The 21,041-nt window shown below is 43.4% G+C and overlaps 1 protein-coding gene across 1 annotated transcript in view; it reads left to right on the forward strand.

The window, feature by feature from the left end:
- The window catches only part of LOC127597287 (uncharacterized), a 339,203-nt gene that overhangs the window by 201,075 nt on the left and 117,087 nt on the right, over positions 1-21,041 (forward strand). The gene's annotated exons all lie outside the window — the stretch shown is intronic.

The following is a 21,041-nucleotide window of genomic DNA, read 5'->3' on the forward strand; positions in this document are numbered from 1 at the left end:
GGCCAAATACCTCCAGCGAGTGAGGCAAGTCCTAAGAAGCCAGCTCAATGGCAAGAATAAGACCCGGGCAATAAGACCCGAAAGCTCCTCACCATGCATGGAGGGTTCCATCCCAAATCCAGCACCCTGAGACTGTACCCAAGCCGAAAGGAATGAGGCCGAGGACTAGTGAGTGTAAGAACCATTGTCCAGGATGAAACAACCAAGCTCCATGAATACATCAAGGAGAAGGCTCCAACGGATGGTGTACACAGAGAATGTCTCAGACAATGGGAAACAGAGGATGAGGCGCTGGAAAAGGGACCATCATGGGAGGACAATCCCCTACACGGGATGTACCACCGGACCATAACTGAAGTGGCTGATCTCAAGAAGTCCTATCAGTGGCTAGAGAGGGCTGGCCTGAAGGACAGCACAGAGGCACTCATCCTGGCTGCTCAGGAGCAGGCCCTGAGCACCAGAGCCATTGAGGCCCAGATATACCACACCAGACAAGACCCAAGGTGTAGGTTGTGCAAAGAGGCACCTGAGACGATCCAACACATAACTGCAGGGTGTAAGATGCTGGCAAGGAAAGCCTACATGGAACGCCATAACCAGGTGGCTGGCATAGTCTACCGAAACATCTGTGCGGAGTATGGACTGGAAACCCCAAGGTCAAAATGGGAAACACCTCCGAAGGTGGTGGAGAATGACAGAGCGAAGATCCTGTGGGACTTCCAGATCCAGAGTGACAAGATGGTAATGGCGAACCAACCAGATATCGTGATCATAGATAAAGGGCAGAGGAAAGCCGTTGTAGTGGATGTAGCGGTCCCAAGTGATGGAAACATCAGAAAGAAGAAACACGAGAAACTCGAGAAATACCAAGGGCTCAGAGAGGAGCTGGAGAGAGCCTGGAAGGTAAAGGTCACAGTCGTGCCTGTGGTGGTCGGACACCACCCGAGATATGGTGAGACGAGGATGTTTTTTTTTTTTTATTATGTCATTTCTGTGAAATCTCTTTGTTGAAAAAATTCTGGTGGGTTTTATTGTCGTTACTTGTGTTCGCAGACTGACTTATATCACCACAGGGTCACAGATCATATTCTTGAAAAGGAACGGAGAGTAGAATTCACGTATAAATAAACTGAGACATTATAGGGATGTTCACACGGCAAGATTTGGTCCGGTGCTACGCCGGGGCTGCCCCAGCAGAGCGTTCACACGTGCAAATTAGCTCCGGCGTAGCCCCGGAAAAAGGCTTACACCGGACCAAATTTGATCCACCTCAGGGAGGTGGTTTAAAAATTTGCTCCGGAGCAAATGCTCGTTTGCAAAGCAGCAGCGATGAATTTGCACGTGTGAACGCAACTGGGTTAAATCTGCTCCAGAGCAAATGCTTGTGAAGAGTATGTATGGCGAGAATGCGTTGCTTTCGTGCTCTGCCGGACTTCCGTCATGTATTTGTTTAATAACGACACAAGACTTGGCTGGTAACATCTTTCCTTTGCAGGAGACTGGACTGTCTCGGAGTTGTTTGTGTAGTTTGTTCCTTTGTTTTGTGTTCACAACCCCCCACCCCCATATAATTTATTTTGTGATTTCCTCTCTTGATTTTCTGTTTAGCGCATTAGTGTTTGCTTTTCTGAGTGTCATTGAAGTCATCGTGGATTTACGATTTCGTGGGCGGTCACTCTCGAGCAGAAGGCACGGAGACCGAGAAGGAGAAGGACATGCCTGTCCAGTAGTCGCTTGAGTTGTGTATACGTTTTAAAAAGAACCAACACGACAGCTCATTTGTTTTGTGTCGTTTTGCTCTGCTGCAGAAACTGCCGTGTGGACGCAAGTGGGGCTGCAGCGACGCTGTGCCGGTGCTGTTACGCTCAGCAGCTTTGTACGTGTGAACGCTCCATACAATTTGCTGCGGTGCAAAATATATCGCAACAAAATACATCGGTGCAGCGCCGGAGCAAATGTGTGCCGTGTGAACACCCCTTTTATGATGTAGGCCAAAATTAAGCTTCCCCTTCAGACCAGCATCCGCCACTGATTTCAACATATTGCAGATACAATAGAATTTGATTTCTTCTTGGAGGTTTGCTTTCTTACTTCAGGGACGGGCAACTTAAATGAGGGTGGGGGCCACAATTTTTCATCAACACTACCGGTGACCACATAGGACTGCACAATTCCCTACCAGATGTATGACAAAAGTGTCATTTTAAATACATCTCCTTACTGTAACTTAACATAATTTAATGCTCAAATTTATATATAAATAATGCACTCGTCCAAAGGCTTTGACGCAAACAAAAATCAACCACATAATTTGATCCCTCCTTCACCCAACTTTCAGAATCAGAATCAGAATCATCTTTATTGGCCAAGTATGTACAACACTCAAGGAATTTGTCTCCGGTATAACACGCTGCACTAGTATCATCGTAAACAACAAAATCATTGAACCATTTTAGAGTAACCAGTAGTTTTGTAGTACCATTTTGTGGTGCAAGAAGAGTGAGTCAGTGACTGTTTAAGGAGTTAATGGCTAGAGGGAAGAAGGTGTTTGTGTCTACTGGATTAGGTGCGCATGGATCTGTAGCGTCTGCCTGAGGGGAGTGGCTGAAAAAGGTGGTGGGCAGGGTGCGGGGGATCCAGGAGGATTTTCCGTGCCCTTGTCTTGATTCTTGCAGTGTGCAAGTCCTCAAGAGTGGGTAGGGCGGCGCCAACGATTTTTTCTGCCGTCCTAACTGTCCGTTGAAGTCGGATTTTGTCCTTTTTTGTGGCGGCCCCAAACCAAACCGTGATGGAAGAACACAGGATTGATTCGATGACTGCCGTGTAGAACTGTCGTAGCACCTCCTGTAGCAGGCCATGCTTCCTCAGCAGCCTTAGGAAGTACATCCGCCGCCGGGCCCTTTTCAGGATGGAGATGGTGTTGACTTCCCACTTCATGTCCTGGGAGACTGTGATTCCCAGGAACTTGAAGGTCTCGACGGTTGACACAGGGCAGTTGGATAGTGTTAGGGGCAACTGTGGAGAAGAATCTTTCCTGAAGTCCACGATCATCTCTACAGTCTTGAGCGTGTTCAGCACGAGGTTGTGTCGGCTGCACCAGAGCTCCAGCTGCTCCACTTGTTGGCGGTACGCAGACTCGTCGCCGTCTTTGATGAGACCGATGACCGTGGTGTCGTCTGCGAACTTTATGAGTTTGACATCTGGATCTGTTGAGGTGCAATCGTTTGTGTAGAGAGAGAAGAGCAGTGGCGAGAGGACACATCCCTGTGGGGCTCCAGTGCTGGTGGTGCGTATTGATGATGTTGTTGCTCCCAGTCTCACCTGTTGTGTCCGTCCCATCAGGAAGCTGAGGATCCACTGGCAGATCGTAGGGGACACACCGAGGTGGAGTAGTTTGGGTGTGAGGAGTTCCGGGATGATGGTGTTGAACGCAGAGCTGAAATCCACAAACAGAATCCTTGCGTAGGTCCCTGTGCTGTCGAGGTGCTTGAGGATGTAGTGCAGACCTATGCTGACTGCGTCTTCCACAGACCTGTTTGCCCGGTAGGCAAACTGGAGAGGGTCCAGCAGGGGTCCAGTGACGTTCTTTAGGTGGTTCAGAACAAGGCGTTCAAAGGACTTCATGACCACAGACGTCAGGGCGACAGGCCTATAGTCGTTCAGTTCCGATGTTGCCGATTTCTTGGGAACTGGGATGATGGTAGACTGTTTGAAGCAGGATGGGACCTCACACAGCTCCAGGGATCTGTTGAAGATTTGTGTGAAGACCGGAACCAGCTGGTCAGCGCAGACTTTCAGGCAGGAGGGGGACACTTTGTCGGGCCCCGAAGCTTTCTTGATCTTTTGCTGCTTGAAGAGCCGTCTCACGTCCTGTTCGTGAATCTGTAGTGGAGAAAAAGAGGGTGGGGGGGTGGTAGGTAGAGTGGTTTCTGGTAGAGGTGGGTGTGTGTGGGAAATGGGTCCTTTTCAAATCGGCAGAAAAACATGTTTAGTTCATTAGCAAGACCCTTATTGTTCACTGTTTGAGGGGATGGCATTCTATAGTTAGTGATTGCTTTCAGGCCATTCCATACAGATGCAGAGTCGTTAGCAGAGAACTGGTTTTTCAGCCTCTCGGCATAGCTTCTCTTTGCGATGTTAATTTCCTTTTCAATTGGTTTCGGGCATGTTTGTACAGTGCCCGATCTCCACTTCTAAATGCGGCCTCTTTCTCTTTCCTGAGTTTGGGAGTAAACCATGGCTGGTTATTGTTGAAGGAGCGGAAGGACTTCGTTGGTACACACATGTCCTCACAGAAACTGATGTATGATGTTACAGTGTCTGTGTATTCATCCAGTGTGCCTGTTGAAGTTTCAAAGACGCCCCAATCAGTGCAGTCTAAGCATTCTTGTAGAGCTAGCTTTGCTTCATCTGTCCATTTTTTCACAGTCTTAACAACCGGTTTAACACATTTGAGTTTCTGTCTGTATGTAGGTATTAAGTGGATTAAATTGTGGTCAGAAAGACCCAATGCTGCACGGGCGACCGATCGGTATGCATTTTTGATTGTTGTATAGCAGTGGTCTAGAATGTTGCCTTCTCTGGTGAAACAGTCGATGTGCTGCTTTTTCTGGGATGTTCACGGTTAAGATGTGCTCTATTAAAATCGCCCAAAATGATCAGGGGTGACTCTGGGTATTTTAGTTCCAGTTTGTTTACTTGTTCGGCTAGCGTTTGTATCGCCGTGTTAGCGTTAGCTTGTGGCGCAATGTAAACACAGACTAGTAAAAAGGAGGTGAACTCACGTGGCGAGTAGAATGGCTTGCAGTTTAAAGACAGCGACTCCAGGTCCGGGCTGCAGTGTGCGTCGAGCTTCGTGACATCAGTGCAACATTCTTTGTTGATATAGAAGCAAATCCCACCACCTTTCGATTTCCCTGATAGCTCCGTGTCGCGGTCGGCTCGGAGAAAGCGGAAGCCGGGTAGATGTAGCGCGGAATCTGGGTGGCGGTCACTGAGCCAGGTTTTAGTGAAGCAGAGCGCAGCAGACATCAAGCTGTTGTTTTAAGCAGATCAGAAGATGAATGGATGTGTTTGTCAGACTATTAAGTATTGAATATATCCATGTTTTTGGAAGACAAAGACAAAGTAACTCCTCATGCATTTCAAACAAACTGCTATGGGTTTTTTTTTGCCATTTTTATACTTTTGACATTGGTGTTGTAGTAGTGTTGTAGTTTTAGGTTGCCATTTTTCATGGCTGATAGTGTCTCTATACAAACTAGGCAGAGGAATTCAGTGAACACCTCATCTGCTTCTTATTTGACCACAAATAGACAATTTCCTTGACCTAATGGGTCATGGCGAGAGGCCAGGCAGGACAAGCTGTCTCTTCTTGTCTGATGGACAGCTAAAGTCTTGTGGTTGGAAGTGCCAGTGAGTAAAGTTTGCCATCTAGTGGCGAACATTGTTATTAGAGCTTGTAAAGAATTTATTTTCAAAAATGACTGGATGGCCACCCTGAACTGGTTGGGGCGCGGATTGCAAGCGGAGGGCAGGTACACCTCTGCACCCACCCGTGCGACCAAGTAGCTACTTTGGAGAGGGTGATGAGACAGGGAGACGTCTGATCCCGTCGCCTAGCCCGTTGACATCAAAAGTTAAGCATGTCATAAAGTTCATTTGGAGGCCTCACCCCAGGCTGGTTTTATTATCTCCCAAAGTAACTTGCTGGCTATTTTAACCCATTTAATCCCATCGGTCACATTTGTGAACGACAACAATGATTTAATTCACAGGGCTCGAAAGGTTTTTATTACTGATTACTTAAAAGGGCTACCAATGACATCTGATTTTGCCTTTCAAATGTCTGGGGAAAAACTTGGGATTAAATGGGAGAATGAACAAAAAAAAAGCTTCTAAATCCAGTATATACTGTATGGAACATGATTTTAAAGCTGTACTGTGGGAATGGTTGCTCTTGGTCTCATATGCTGATCAGAGTTGTGATTTAAGCTTTTGGTCGGCCTCAGTGGATTTCAAATTGGTTCTCAACACTCTTTTAAGTTTGGAAATTACTGCACAATTTGCAAAATGTCAGAAAAAAAGGCAACATTTGTATAATTTTTCCCCCAGCTGATCTCCATGAATGGCTTGTTTTGCTTTCATGGAAAGCTAAGGAAATCACAGTGTATTCACGTTTTACTAAAAATCAGAGGAATTGGACTTTTTAAGAATGATATTAAGAGTAGTTTAAAAACTCCTTTTCCATTTTGTTTGACTTAAGCTTGCTGGCAGCAATAATGTTTTACGTTTTTAAAATTTTGTCCGTGGGAATGAAATGATCTTGTGACTCGTGCTTCACTGTCATTGCGTTTTAACTCAGAGGCAGTTGTGGACTTATTAATGTATATTTTTTTCTTTTAATTATCAAATGACTGAAGATGCTTAAATGAGTAGTCTCCTCGGTCCCTTAAAGAAATACCCCTCATGAAACCAATGACGAAGCATAAGCGTCATGAAATTAACTTTTAAAATGATGATTAATTATTCATTCATTCATCTTTAGGGTCGCGGGGGGTGCTGGAGCCTATCCCAGCTGTCTTCGGGCAGTAGGCTGGGGACACCCTGAACCGGTTGCCAGCCAATCGCAGGGCACCATCCACACTCACACTCACACTCACACCTAGGGACAATTTAGAGTGTTCAATCAGCCTGCCACGCATGTTTTTGGAATGTGGGAGGAAAGCAGAGCACCCAGAGAAAAACCACGCAGGCCCGGGGAGAACATGCAAACTCCACACAGGGAGGCCGGAGCTGGAATCGAACCCGGTACCTCTGCACTGTGAAGCCGACGTGCTAACCACTGCCTACCGGGCCGCCTCGATTAATTATTGTGAAATGTCATCAGATAAACGCAGATATTATCTGCAATCTTGCACCACTTGAGGGAGCCAGAGGACCGCAGTTGTCCATTGCAGGGCTCACGTTTAAATCTTGTGTTACAAATTGAAAGGTTGTGAAAGATTGCATCTGCACGTGCCAAAGAGGAATAATTTTAGTGGTCCTATCTCCTTTCACGTCGCCGCCTGTCCACTAAACTGATCCCATCTGCACATAAAAATTCTAACGAATGATCATTTACATTCCTTTCAACCGTCTTCCTCGCATGTCTCGGTCGAGCGTTGGTAATAACTTGTTTGCGCTGGATTTCTGCCATCCAGAAAAACATCTATGGGCCAAGATATAAATAGACAGAGCCTCGTGTTCAACAGCCAAGTGTACAGCCATACCCTCCTTTTGTAAAAAAAAAAAAAAAAAAAAACTAAAACTAAAATAAACAAACGACAAAAAAGCAGGAAAAGAAAAGCGGCACTCAGCAATTATGGGTATTAGTCTTGACTCACAATCTGAGGGGAGAGACGATCTCACCCCACATATTAAAATGATTCCTACCAAGTTATTTGAAACCACGTTTTAGACCTTACAAGAGTCATCTTGAGTACAGCAGCGCAGACACGTGGGAGTGCATGCACAACTTTGGTGAGTGCAGACATGACTGTGGGAGTACATGCACGACTGTGACTTCATGGCGGTGGCAGTGCATACTCACCCGTTTGTGTATACTGTATTCACAGTAACGGCTTAAATACAGGACAATGGGAATCCAAACATGGCTGTGGGAGTACATGCATGGCTGGGGCAGGGGGATACATGACTACGGCAGTACATACACACAGAAGGTAGGAGGAATACATACAGTACACTCCTGTGACAGTACATAAATGTAGATTTACATACATGACGGTGGAGTACATGCACAACTTTAGGACTGCATACATGACTATGGATGACATGCCTGTGGATGTATATTCACAATTGTTGGATTAGATACATACATTTGGGCGTACATGCAGTATATGACTGCAGGAGTACATACGCAATTTAAAAATATCTACACACATTTTGGAGAGTACATTATACACAACAGTGGGTGACATACATGATTGTGGATACATAATATACTTGACTGTTGGAATACATAGGTGACTGTGGGAGTCCATACAAGACTGTGAGCGAGTGCAGAAAACACAACCGTGGGAGTACATACACAGCTGTCGGAGTGCACACTTGCCTGTGGGAGTACATACGTGACTATGAGGCTGGATGCATGACTATTTTATTTCCTATTTGTGTTGGTTTGATTTTCATCCATTGTATTGTTATTCATTGTTTTGTAGTTTCTTTTATTAATGTTTATTCTAACTGTTTTGATTTTATGAAGAGTGTATTTATTCATGTACTATTAAAAGTATATATATATATATATATATATATATATATGTGTGTGTGTGTGTGTGTGTGTGTGTGTGTGTGTATACAATATATACTTAAAAGTATGTACCGGTACCCGCGACCCTTGTGAGGTTAAGTGGAACGGTAAATGAATGAATGAATGAATATGCTTTAGGTATATGTACGTGGTTTACTTTTATTTCATCTTACTTTTTAAGATAAGATAAGATAAGATAAGATAACCTTTATTCGTCCCACAATGGGGAAATTTACAGCCTCCAGCAGCAAGAATGTATGTGGAAAGAAGAAAGGAGAAAGAGAAAAAAAACAACAACAAACATCTTTCAATTAAATACAATATGAACACAAATGGATAAAAATTATTATTATTATTATGATTGTTATTTTTTATTCATGAGCCTGACAGCAGTCGGTAGGAACGAGCGTCGGTATCTCTCCTTCTTGCAGCGCGGGTGTAACAGTCTCTGGCTGAAGGAGCTACCAAGTGCTGTCAGGGCGGGCTGGAGGCGGTGGGAGGGACTGGCCATCATAGCTTTTAGCTTAGTTAGCATCCTTCTGTTGCCCACCTCCTCCAGAGTGTCAAGGGAGCAACCCAGGACAGAACTGGCCTTCCTGACCAGTCGCTCCAGTCTCTTTCTGTCCCGGGCCGAGATGCTGCCTGACCAGCAGACAATGCCATAATGGATGGCCGAGGCCACCACCGAGTTATAGAACGTCTTAAGGAGTGACCCCTGAACCCCAAAAGACCTCAGTTTCCTGAGTAGGAAGAGTCGCCTCTGTCCTTTCCTAATCAGGGTGTCCGTGTTTGTAGACCAGTCCAGTTTGTCGTTCAGAAGAACACCAAGGTACTTGTAGGAGGTCACCCTCTCTATGTCCATACCCTGGATGTTCATCGGTGCTGGTGAGGACTTTTTCCTGCAGAAATCCACAACCAACTCCTTAGTTTTCCTAGGGTTGATCTGGAGGAGATTCTGCTGGCACCAGTCCACAAAGTCCTTTGTCAGTCCCCTGTACTCCCGATCGTCCCCTTCTGTAATGAGGCCAAAAATCGCAGAGTCATCGGAGAACATCTGAAGGTGGCAGTTTGGAGTGTCGTGTCTGAAGTCCGAGGTGTAGAGGATGAACAGGAATGCAGCCAGAACAGTCCCCTGCGGCGCTCCAGTGCTGCAGAGAAGCCGGTCTGAGTGACAGCTCTGCAATCTCACGTACTGCCGCCGATTTGTGAGGTAGTCTATGATCCATGCTGTGAGATGGTGGTCCACTCCGGCGTTCTGCAGTTTGCCTCCCAGCAAATTGGGCTGGATGGTGTTGAAGGCACTGGAGAAATCAAAGAACATGATTCTCACAGTGCTCCCAGCCTTCTCCAAGTGTGACAGCACTGAGTGGAGGAGGTAGATAATGGCGTCTTCCACGCCGATGCCAGGCTGATAGGCAAACTGCAGCGGGTCCAGTGACGGGCTCACCAGCGGTCGAAGGTGGGCGAGGATGAGTCTCTCCAGCGTCTTCATCAGGTGAGACGTCAGCGCCACCGGTCTGTAGCTGTTCAGCTCCTTAGGGTGGGGGGTCTTGGGCACTGGGACCAGGCACGAAGTTTTCCACAGCTGTGGAGCTCTGCCCAGCTTCAGGCTCAGGTTGAAGATGTGCTGGACAATGTTACACAGCTGGTCAGAGCAGGTCCTGAGGAGCCGGGAACTGATCTTGTCCGGACCTGCTGCCTTCCTCACATTCATCTTCCTCAGTTGGTTCCTTACCTGCTCTGTTGTGACGGACAGGCAGGAACCAGGTGATATACTGGGTTGATGAGAGCTGGTCGAAAGAGGAGGGGGAGGAGAAGAAGTCCTCAGTGAGAGAGGTTGCAGTTTGTGGTTGGGGGAAGGGACAGACGACTGATCGAAACGGTTGAAAAAATGGTTCAGTCCATCTGCCCAGTCCTTGTCCTTCTCGATCACTGTCTTTGGGCTGTCATGGCCTGAGATGGTTTTCAGGCCCCTCCAGACACCAGTGACATTGCTGACCTGTAACTGGTCCTCCAATTTCATCCTGTATATCTTCTTCCCCTCCCGGATCTTTCTTCTCAGCCGAATCTGCACGGCCTTCAGCTCCTCTCTGTTTCTCGACTGAAAAGCTCTCTTCTTCTCCTTCAGCAGGGTCTTTATGTCAGGATTAATCCATGGTTTGTTGTTGGAAAAACACCGCAGAGTTCTGGTGGGTACGGTGTTCTCCTCACAGAAGTTTATATAATCCGTGATGGTGTCAGTGAGTGCATCAATGTCCTCCCCATGAACCTCGCTGAAGAGTTCCCACCTGGTTGTCGCGAAGCAGTCCCGCAGAGCATCTTCAGCTTCCGATGACCATGTCTTGACCATTCTGGTCACAGTTGGCTGCCTGTGCACCAGGGGTTTGTACACAGGCTCGAGAAATACAAAGTTGTGGTCTGCTCTTCCAAGAGGGGGGAGGGCGAGGGGTTTATATGCCTCCTTGGTATTGGCATAAAACAAGTCCAAAATATTATTGTCTCTAGTGGCACAGGTTACATACTGCTTGAAGGTTGAAAAGGAGAACGACAGAGAGACATGGTTGAAGTCCCCAGAGATGATCAGCAGGGCGTTGGGGGACTGTGTTTGCAGCCTGCTCACGACAGTCATCAGGGCATCACACGCTGCATCACTATTAGCCGACGGGGGGATGTACACTGTCACGGCTATTACGTGTGAGAATTCCCTCGGGAGATAATGGGGCCTGAGGCTAAAGGCTAGCAGCTCAATGTCCCGGTTGCAGAGTTTGTCTTTGATCGTGATATGCCCCGGATTGCACCATTTGTCGTTCACAAAAACAGCAAGTCCCCCACCTTTTCTCTTTCCACTCCCTTCATTCCTGTCCGCACGTATGAGTTGGAAGCCTTCCAACTCGACATGTGTGTCCGGAGTGATCGCTGTTAGCCACGATTCTGTGAGTAGCATTAGGCTAGCCTCGCGGTACTCCCTTTGATGTCGCGTTCGCGCCACCAGCTCATCCATCTTATTAGGGAGCGATCTTACATTCCCCATGATGACGGACGGGAGGACATGTCTGTACTTTCTCCGCCTTGTGCGGCGGTCCTTTTAATGGACCTTTTAATGTTTACTTTAATTTTTATCTAGTGTTGGACATATGCATATACTTCAGAAGAAAAGATTTGTTAAAAGTCCAGATGACACGCCGATAAATTAGCATTGTGCTAACAAATACGATTTTCCTATTCACATTTCGAGAAAGAATATCAGAACAAAGGCTACTCTTTTCCCTTAGCATTTTACTGACTTCAACATCTTTTCAAATGAAAAGTGAAAATGCACGTCCGGCAAGGTGAAAGGCATTTGTTTTGTGCACAAGTTTTATTTCATTATTTCCGCTGTGCAGCCTGGTGAAAGCGTTGCTACGCGACTGGGTTTTCAAAAGCACTCGCAGTGCAGTGCCAGGGTCACATTTCTATGAGCGTTGGCAGCACATGATGGACGCTAATAGTGCTGCTGCTTTAACTGTGTTGCCCGGAACTTTCTCCATTTGAGAAATATTCCAGCCAGTATATAATGTCGCAGCAGAAGGGATGGCTTCGGAGTAGCGTTCAACATGCGCCGTACACTCCCTAAAAGTGTGAGGCCCGTTCCTTTGTTGCTGGAGCCTGAAAACATTTGGCTTTGACGTCAATGTAATACCACTTAAGACATCTAACTCAGCGGTCCCCGACCTTTTAAGGTGTGGTGGATAAATACAAGAAAATAATATGATATGACCTGCATGATACAGTGGTATTTTCTAAACAGAATAATAAACACGAATCATGAAACGAGGAACGTCCTATTTGGCCGCAACACCCTCTGGTCACTATGGTAACGTTTAAACGTGCCTTAAAATAAGATACACCACAAATACAATGTGCATGAAAAATATGACTTTAGCCATATTATGCAGATAAGGCTTGATGCTTGGGAATCTCCCGTTGAGATAAATCCGTATTTTAAGTAGGTGTTCTGATACTGTCTATTAAATTTAGCCTTCTTTTTCTGGAAAGTTGTAGGCTCCTCTTCTGTCTCCTGGCTGGGCATTTTCCCCTTCCCAAAGAAACCTTCTCTGTTTTTTTTTACTCATTTTGCTAGCTCCTAGATTTCATTTTAGCGGCAATCTATCACGTGACCGAGCTCCTTCACCTGCGTCAGGAGTGACATACTGTAGGCGGATGTAACAGAGAATCCGGTAATTTTTCCAAATAAAACAGCTTTCAGATTGCAAAATAAATAAAACTGAAGTCATGTATGTTATGTATTCTTTCTGTGCAGCCAAATGACCAAATGGCTTAGGGACCACTGGTCTAAGTAACATGAATATCAGACAGCGGACTGCGGTTGAAGAGCCATCGTGATGGTGAGAGTCTGGTGTCTAATTTAATAGTTTTATTTTTATTTTTAATGGCAGTCTCATTTTAACCTGAGCAACGTTCTGGGCAAATACTGGAACTCCTCAAGAACGGTGCTGTTACAACATGATCAGATCCAGTGCCAAAACGGATAAATCTCTGAAGCTCGAGTTCATCCAACTCTCGGATGAACCTTTTCAGGTGATTTACCACTTCCTTCTACTTTGGGGTAAAATCAGTTGACAATTTTCAGCAGTTGGCAGACCTTTTGAAGTAGGTTGCAAGTCAGAGCACAACTTGTTCAGTGCTCCAGGACTAATGAAGACACGGTGAAGAGTAACCTGCCTCCAGCAGTCAAAAACAAAAACTTTTGAACTCTTTGTGCGCTTTTTCCTGCAGTATTATGGGAAAGGTTTCAGCAGAGATTCTTTTCCTAGACCCATAGCTGTCAAGAACTTCCACAAGATCATCTAGGTCCACTTCTGAAAAGTCATTCATTGCTCCCAACCAAACTTCACACTCCTGATTGCTCACAAATTGCAGAAATTGGGGAAACGGCAATAGTCTTGATAACACTTTCAAAGGATTCTCCCAACTGCTTCACACTTTTCTGTGAAAAAAAGTCATGGCAAATAAATGGCACTTTAATTGATGTACCAAGGGCGCATCGGTCATAGAATTCCTGCCAGAAGCAGATGAGAACATCTCTTAGATCTACTTCAGATCCAAGGTCTGCTTCTGTCTGATTTGGGAGTATGCGTTTCACAGTGAAGGATTTGTTCAAGACTGCATTTTCAGAGATTGCTATCATCATATTCAACGTGTTAGTGGAGTGAGAGTTATTGTCATCACATCTAGTGGATCAGGCGGTCCATCATCGATCAGTGTGACATTTGCATCTTCCTCTGTGTTCCGTGTTGGACCAAAAGTCATTTCTCAATAACAGTAATGTCACATGTAAATATCACTTGATTCAATAGAGACCTCTTCAATTTTTCCACGGAGAGGTATTCACTGCCATTGTGTGACATAACCAAGACATCTTCGGACGCTGTGCTGTCATCATCTTGGTCATCTCTTGCCGTTATTGCAATGTGAAAGCGCAACCATGTTGGTTTTGCAGCTTTGTATATATCGCCAATGGACCGGCAGGTTTTCTGAGTGAGGCAGTTTTGTTTGAAATACCACACATGAAACTGAAAGTCCAATTCTGATCCTTGAGGAGAAATTCCATCTGGGAAAAACAGTTTCTTTCCTTCCTTGAGAATGTCTTTGAACCTAGCTTGTGTGGACCCTTGAAGTTTTCTGGTACCTCCTCCTTGCTTCTCCCTCACCTACTGACCTGTTGAGTCACCCTCTGCTACTCCAAAAGTGAAACGATGTCCTCCGACACTCCTCGCCCATGCCAAACATCGCAAGGTGACGACATGACGTACTCTCCTCAAAGCCACGCCACACGCTGATGTTCCCCTCAATTCATGACTCCACAAAGTGAGAATTCAAACTTTAAAGTCATAACCGCGAGAATACAGTCAAAATTCGGACTTTACATTACCGATCTCTGTTCTCGCAGATGAAAATAAAAACAACAACCTCAGAAGACTAAACTCCTGTAAGGGGAGTTGCAGGTATAGATTTGTTGCACCTTTTGCAATTTTGGGAGGACTTATGGTACCTGTGCAATTTTTAGAGTTTTGAAAGTATTTTTATTTTTGTGTAACCTGTTCAATTTGGGGGTATTTACGCTAATCTCCTGTACAATGTTTGAGGGAGTAACTATACTTAAACATGAATAACCTTTGCTGTAGTTTAACATAGTCTTGCTGTAATTTGTGCAACCTTTAGGGGATTTGTGACAGCATTATTTATTGCATGATTTATATCACTTGGATTTCAACTTGCACAATTTTGACGATATTTACAGTCATGTTATTTTAACCTTGCACAACTTTGGCAGGATTTAAGGTGTTGCTGTTGTAAACTGCAACTTTTGGAGGAATTTACGGGAGTCTGACTATCACCTGTGCAACCCTCAGGGGATTTATGGTACAGGTATTCTTTTTCTAGAATGTGTAATTTTTTAGCAGTAATCTAAATTTTACCCATCCAAGTTTTGGCGTATTTCTGGTAATGTTATTTTAACCTGCACCAATTTTGGGGGGTTTAAGGTATACTTGTTGTAAAATGCAACTTTTGGAGTATTTACAGGAGTCTGACTTTTACTTGTGGAACCTTCAGGTATTTATTGTAGTGTCGGTGTAATATGTGTAATTTTTTAGGTGATTTTTCTTTGTCGTGTTACTTTTTCCTGTACGTTTTTTAGGGGAATATTTGGTAGTCCTACTTATGCCCGTGCAATTTTTTAAGGGAATTACGGTGATGTTTTAAACTGCACACCTACGGAGATTTGGGGTCATGTTGTTGCATTCATTCATTCATTCATTCATTCATTCATTCATTTTCCGAACCACTTTATCCTCACTAGGGTTGCGGGAGGTGCTGGAGCATATCCCAGCTGTCTTAGGCGTAGGTGGGGGCCACCTTGAACCGGTTGCAAGCCAATCGCAGGGCACACGGAGACGAACAACCATCCGCGCTCACACTCACACCTAGGGACAATTTGGAGTGTTCAATCAGCCTGCCATGCATGTGTTTGGAATGTGGGAGAAACCCCACGCAAACAAGGGGAGAACATGCAAACTCCACACAGGAAGGAGCTGGAATTGAATAGCACTGTAAAGTCAACGTGCTAATCAGTCGACTACCGGGCCGCCCGTCATTTTGTTCTAAACTGTTCTAATTTAGGGATTCAGGGTTGCCTTAACCGCAGCTACAAAATGTTTGGAGGATTTATAATGACTTTAACAGGTCTGAATTTTAGAGATTTACACTCGTCTAAGTTTAATCAAGTGTAATTTTGGGTTGGTCTTAAAATGTGTCTCATTTTAATCCGCACCACTTTGAGGATTTTTGTATTGTGGTTCTCTTTTATTTACGCAGCTTTTGGGTTGTCCTCACTCAGATTCTGATGGCAAGCAGGTTTTAAGAAGCAGCCGACTGTGTCTCCATGTCAACAAAATGTAATAAGAGCAAACACGAGCAGTCGAGCACAACAAATAACAACAAGGGCTGATAATATATGACAGATACATGAGAGTCGGAACATGCTAAATTGGCTGTTTCAAATCTTGACGTTGCGGCTTTCTCACCCTCGCCTACACTCAGCAAATTTAGCTTATCGCATTTGTAAAACAGATAAGGAGCAAAATAATAATGGGAGTACAAAGTTCACTACATATTCAAGTTGTCTTAGTAGTAGTTTTACACATTAAACACCAGTAAGCCGTTTTGTTGTTTGAAGTTATTGCGAAATTATTGAATTGAATAAAATGGATTATATAAGCTTATAACAATTAAATTCAAAACGATCCAATTTGAGTAGACATTTTTAGAAGTTTGATGATTTTCAATTACATTACTGTATGTCACGTTGCAAGGTGGTGGTGGACCCCAAAAACCAGGCAAGAGGAAGGAGCAGGGTGTACTTGAAAGATTGTATTAAAACGCAGAAAACTAAATCCAAAACAAACAAAGTCCAAAGTAGCAAACAAAAATCACAACTGAAGCTAAAACACAACCATGACCAAAACAAATCTGACACCAGCAGACAAACGGCAACAAACAAACATGACAGAAGTCAAGAGCAAACAATGACCCGACACTGAGTGTTCGGGCTGAGAGTCCTTTTAAATCACTAATTACATAATGACCAACAGGTGTGCAGCTGCAGGGAGAGCCCTACAGTGCCACCTGTTGATCCCAAACCGAATCATGACACTGTGTGCATTCACACAAAAACGTTTTGGGAGCATCCTAAAAATTGGTTGCCAGCCAATCAATCGCAGGGCACACAGAGACGAACAACCATGCACACCCACACCTAGGGACAATTTAGTGTGTCCAATCAGCCTGCCTTGCATGTCCTTGGAACATGGGAGGAAACCGGAGCACCCGGAGAAAACATGCAAACTCCACACAGGGAGGCCGGAGCTGGAACTGAACCCAGTACCTCTGCACTGTGAAGTCAACGTGCAAACCACTGGACCACTGGGCCGCCCTTAAATGCATTTATTGAATAATAATTTTCAGTCATTTTAATGGTTATTTATTTGTGGTTGTTTTTCATTGTCATGTATTTAATCTTCCTTAAAGACATTTTAAACTCAATGTTATTTATTTATGTTTTAATAATTTTATATATTATTGTTTTTTAAAATTAATCTCTCCTTTTATTATTTATAATTTTGTCTGTGGTTTTATTGTTCTTGTTTTGGTTGTAAATTGTCCGTGAGTGTTTTGAAAGGCGCTTACAAATGAAATGTATTATTATTATTATTATCATCATTATTATTATACAACTTACACACACACACACACTCACACACACATTGGCCTTATGTTTATAATATCACCTATTTAAGTAATGCACAACAAAATAGGTGCAAAGGATAAAAACATGCCTCTAGGTAGCACTGTTTCCTTCTTTGTGAGTAAAGTCCTTAGCTGAACGACACCCCCTCCCGTTACACTCAGCAGGCTGCCATGAAGCAATGAAAAGGCCCATGTGACGTCAGAGCACCGGCATTAAATCAAGCTGGTATGAATCATGCCTAGAGAGAGAGCATTTAAATGCAATCTCTCTGGTCTCTGTTAACTCCATGTTGTCATCAATGTCGTGGCCTTTTAAGTTATTTGGATAACGGCACTTGCAGCGAACACCAATCTTCCCCCACACTTTTCTCAGATTCCAGCAAAAAGTTGATGATAAAGCATCATTGTTATGAGACTAAATAAATGCTAATACTCGTATATACGGGACACAGATGTTGTGAGGGGGAGTCATTTCGTTGGGGCATGTGGAAGGAAGTTGGCATACAATTTTCCTTTGCAAAAAAACAAACAAACAAAAAACCCCCATCAAACTCGAAACATCTCAACCCAACTAGGTCAGATTTTGACCAAACCTCTTCAAGAGAGTCAGGTGCCACCTGGTAAGTATCTAAAAATGTATCAAAAAATTCAACACTTCTGCCCCAGAAAATGACTGTAGTGAAGAAAGCAGATGCTGCAGGCTTGCCTCTGGATGCTCTGGAGAGTAAACATGTCCTGCGGTGGTGCTTCTGACAAAGACAAATGGCCATCTCTTTTCCCTTGGTTTTCAGCCTCATGCATCCTACTTGACAGTCTAAAGATATTCTAAATGAGTGGCTCTCGAACTGGTGTCCCTGAATCATAGTTTTGGGGGCCGCATAATTATTTGCACCAAATTATTTCGTATCTCTTTACAAAGTAAGAAGTTTACACCTGCATATCACAAATGTCGGGGCAAAACCTCATAAATCACAAGATTCATATTTTTTTTAAATCAATGCTATTGATCAGTCCACTCTTGGGGGGTTTTGTTATTACAAACTACTGACCAATATTAAGTGTTGAAATGGTTTGCTCTCTTTGATGACGGAATGTTAATAGTTGAAGAAGCATCTTCTTTTTTGGGTCTCTTAAAAAGAAACTATTTCAGAGGTTCAAAGTTATGGCTGGATGCCAGGGATATGAGCACTGATGCGCCAAGAAATCAAATCTAATAAACCATTCATTTCTTCAGAAAAAATAGGGACCTCGCAGCGATTGCTGCTGGGGTTAGGGTTACTGCTTCCTACTACAGCATCATCGCCAATTAAAAGTCAAGTCAAGTCAAGTTAACAGTATTTATAGAGCACTTTCAAACAGCCATCGCTGCATACAAAGTGCTGTACATGGAGCTATTTAACATACACAATAAACAGTAAGACGAAATGGTAATAAAGGCGGTAGAAAGCACCAAGCAGTAAAATCATGCTGAGTCGAACGCCAAAGAATACAAGTGAGGTAAAAAAGCTCATATGATTGTCACAAATCCTATTTAGTCAATCTTACATCCCTGCATGACAACGGTGATGTTTTTTTCAGAATGAAAGGCTTATTATTCCAGTACAGCACAGCTTGCTGGCTAACGCGATAGCTCGATAGATACCAGACCCATCTTTTGAGCTGCTTTAGATAGATATAAGACCCCTCTTTTGAGCTGTTTGCCTACGGCGATGCTCATGTACAGTATGCTCGTATATAGTATGATGGACAAAGTTGTCCTGTGTGGATAGCAAAGAAGCTAAAAAAAAAACTAAAACGAGAATGCCGGCACACTTTATACACTTGTGCACAATGGGGCGTACAAGTACGACTGGGAATAAACTTCCACATTTATTTATTTATTTGTCTATTTATTTATTTATTGTGAGTAAAGGACATTCAGAGTTCCAGAAATCTCGACAATGAACACATCTAAAGGCAAAGCCAAATGGGAAGCTTCTTAATTACGCTGACATGTAGGCCTACACACGGTGGTTATGTGATGTTCTTATATTATGGATGATAGGAGCTCCTTGGAAAAACATCCAAAAAAGTTTAAAAACTTGCGTATGTGTTACCTCTTTTCAATAAAATGACTGTATAATGAGTTTACACACGTGCTTTTGGGCTTGAAGCACTTCAACTTTTGACCTCAAAGGAGTCAGACTCGATGTAGTCATCGTGGTCCGGGGCCAAGCTAACAACCCATAAAGAGGGTTTGGCTTCCGAAGTATCTCCGGACCACTCGGCGGGTCTTTAACGGGCCTTTGAACCACTGCACATATTTAAACAGGCAGTGTTTTCCAGGTCACAGCCACAATAATAAAAACAGGCAAGAAAAGCGAGGTTGAAAGAAAGTTTATTTTAGGCAGGGTGTTGTCAAGTCTGAGCTGCTGACTCACTTACCAAATGGACCATTTCTATCAGTTTATGCATTTAAGCAGTCACGGACCTGTACACATAAACAGTGGCCTCCACTCTTATAAGCACCTTGCCTCTAATAGAGGCCTTGCTCTGTTGGAAGTAGATTCATACATTTAATTCACTTCATTTTGGTATCTTAAGTCGACCGGCATGCCAGAAAAGTAACAGGGAAGCAGTCATTCTGGTTCAAAGTGGTCTGTTTAGGCTAATTTTGAAACTTTGAAATCATAAATTCAAAAAATTGTAAATTCAGACCTCAAAGCTAGTTTTTATATATCCATCCATCCATCCAACCAACGGCTTTATCCTCAAGAGGGTCGCGCACGGGCCGGAGCACTAATTTCCCCCATTCTTGTATGTGTATAACGTCAGGTCCAGTGCTTCGATACGATAAAATAAGATAAGATATCCTTTATTTGTCCCACACTGGGGAAATTTACAGCCTCCAGCAGCAAGAATGTAAGTAGAAAAGAAAGAAGAAACTTAACTTAACTGTACAGTTTTAAAAAAGTTTCTGCCGCATGAATTTTGGTAAGTGTGTGAGTCATGAGAAGGCTTTTTTGATATGGTGCCTTACATCTAATGTGCAGATTTTTTGACCCATTCGAATCAAACCATTCCGGTCATTCTTATTCCATTTTATTCCCAAGAATTTCAAAATAAAAACCCAAAATTAAAATATTGGGCGGATTAAACACCACATTTTTTTGACCAATTTAAACCAGTCTAACTTTAAACTGTCTAGCTCAGTCCTATTCTATTTTATTTTCAAAATCGCACAATCCTCCCGCCACCAGCCCCCAATTTATTTTTTCTTGAGAGACTTACATCTGATTTCCTGATTTTTCCCGATTCAAAAAATTCCATTTTAAATTGTTCAGCCCATTTTTGTAATCCATTTTTAAACACGAATTTTGAAATCAAAGCCCCAAATTAAAATGTGGGAGATTTACCTCCAAATGTATACTGTTTGGCTCAATCCTATTAATTTTGTTTTTCGATATTTCAAAATAAAATCCCAAATTAAATATGTGGTCATTTTTCGATTGACTTTTAATGTCCAAATTTGTTTTAATTGTTCCAACTTCAATTTGTTTGGCCCATTCCCATTGAAAAAAATTGCAAAAAAAAAAAAGGTTTTCTAGCATGTATAAGTTTACCTTTTGTTCAGATCAGTGAAAGAGTTTTAATTGAGAACAACGGTTCAAATTGTTCTGCAGTGCGATCCAGCAGGCCCATTCAGAATTTTCATGTTAATGTTATTAATATGAAACTATTCAAGTTGCTGCAGGTAGTCATTTGAAACAGAGGAAACATCTGTTAAAATTCACATTTTTCTACTCCTCTTGTATTTTCATTTCCCTTGAAGGTGATGTCTTTACCGTACAAGCCTCATCAATGTTTAAAACAAAGATGGCACCCACGCAAGAGCCGATTTTACTCCATTTCAAGAGGCTCTTATGTGATTTTAATTACCCAA

The sequence above is a fragment of the Hippocampus zosterae genome, chromosome 1, assembly GCF_025434085.1.
Source record: "Hippocampus zosterae strain Florida chromosome 1, ASM2543408v3, whole genome shotgun sequence".
In the NCBI taxonomy this organism is placed as follows: domain Eukaryota; kingdom Metazoa; phylum Chordata; class Actinopteri; order Syngnathiformes; family Syngnathidae; genus Hippocampus; species Hippocampus zosterae.